This window comes from Tamandua tetradactyla, chromosome 13, assembly GCF_023851605.1.
Source record: "Tamandua tetradactyla isolate mTamTet1 chromosome 13, mTamTet1.pri, whole genome shotgun sequence".
NCBI lineage: Eukaryota > Metazoa > Chordata > Mammalia > Pilosa > Myrmecophagidae > Tamandua > Tamandua tetradactyla.
This window is the reverse complement of record NC_135339.1, coordinates 9,236,991-9,238,913: the sequence shown is the minus strand read 5'-3', so window position 1 is coordinate 9,238,913 and position 1,923 is coordinate 9,236,991. Positions and strand designations below refer to the sequence as shown.

General features: G+C 38.9%; 1 pseudogene; it reads right to left on the bottom strand.

Moving 5' to 3' along the window:
* Nucleotides 1-856: 856 nt before the first annotated feature.
* Nucleotides 857-1,546, bottom strand: LOC143653009 (ADP-ribosylation factor-like protein 5A pseudogene; annotated as a pseudogene).
* Nucleotides 1,547-1,923: the final 377 nt, after the last annotated feature.

Below are 1,923 nucleotides of genomic sequence, written 5' to 3'. Positions count from 1 at the left end.
TATTGTTGTTGCATGGAAAGTATGCTTCACTTTTCATCTCAAATTCATGACATATAGAGCTTATAAATGTTCAACACATAAGTTAATACCAAAAAAAACCCAATTCTGTTATTTCTCTGGATAGACATGTTTCACAAAACACTTTTCAATTAATGTTGAAAAAAAATTAGTTGATAATTTTAATCACAATTAATGCCTGACTGATTAATGGATCAACAATTTATTCAGTAATATAGATGGCATATGGGCCTACACAGGGACTAATCTGATAATTATCTGCTGTGTAACTCTGCCATTAGTAATGCAAAAGTCAAGAATTTGATATAGTTCTATTCAGTTGCAGTACATGTTTCTGGGTGATTCAATCAACAAAAAATATGTACACAACATCAAACTTTTTCCCTTTTTCTTTCTTTTTTTTAAGAATAGCTCAATGATTTGGGGGTTTGTTAGTATAATACAGAGAACCTAAGGGGAAAAGTACAAAATGGCACAAACACCAATGCCAGTACTAATCACATATGGTTACAACTAAGGATAAATTAATTTCTGTGTAACTTGCTTTTCTTTAGAACATAAATCAAAGCCATTAACTTGAACTTGAGGTATATACACAATACATACACAACCTTATACAAGATACTTTTCATAAGTAACACTCCACATTAAAATATTGGAAACTGAATAACTGTGTTGATTTGTATTTTGACTTAATAGAACAAGAGAACAACATTAAAATAGGGAGGTTTATACTGATAATAAAGCTCTTAAAGTTAACAATGTCTTTCTCTTCCTTTATACTTACCACAGGCTACACAACGTCCTGAGAGGGTTCTTTATGAGAAAAATGTCTTTGTTTTCAAATGAGTGGTCTTAATTTGTCTTCTTATAGAAAAAGTTTAAATCAGTTTATTATAAATATATCTAAACCATTAATTTTTGCAGCTTTCAGGAATAGTCCAGCACTTCGTTCATATAGAGTCTGTGAGAAGAGGTTAGTAGAGATCATCTAATCTTAAGTCGTGACATCATCCATTCAAGTCCTTGGCACAATCCCTCACCTGTTAGAGCACAGCACGCCTGGATATGCCACTGATGATCTTTAATAGAAGTTAGTTTCAAAAACTGGGAGATTTCTGCTACAGTCATACATTCTTTAACGTCTTGTTTATTAGCAAAAATCAGCAATCCAGCTTTTCTTAGGTCCTCAGTGTTAGTATAGTAAGTGTTCCGGGAAGAACGATGAGATTCTTGGCCACCAATATCCCACATTAGGAAACGTGTGTTATTAACAACTATCTCTTCTACATTACTTCCTATGGTAGGGGATGTATGTACAACTTCATTCATAGAAAACTGGTAAAGGAGGGTAGTTTTCCTTGCATTATCTAGCCCAACAATGATAACTTTGAGCGCCTGGTGATTGAACAGTCTCCATATCCTGGTGAAGAGAATTCCCATTCTCGGGCAGCGGCCCCCTCTAGCCACCCGGGCCTCCTGGCCTCCCCTGGCTCAGGCTGAAGGGGAAGAGAGAAACGAGCCAGAACCAGAGCCAGACCTCCGCCTCTGTTGCTGCTGTTCCCCCGCTTGCCGCTGGCCCGCTTCCCTGAAGCCCAGGCCGCCCTGCCGCACGTGAGGCCGCGCCGCTGCAGCCGTGGCACTCGCCTGGCTCGCGGACATCGCCGCCGCGTTTTCTGCCATTCCTTTCCAATTTTGACGTCTTTTATTTCTTTGTCTGGCCTGATGGCTCTAGCTAGAACTTCTAGCACAATGTTGAATAATAGTGGTGACAGAGGGCCTCCTTGTCTCGGTCCTGATCTTAGGGGGAAAGTTTTCAGTCTTTCTCCATTGAGTATGATGCTGGCTGTCGGTTTTTCATTTATACCCCTTATCATATCAAGGAAGTTACCTTTGAATCCTATA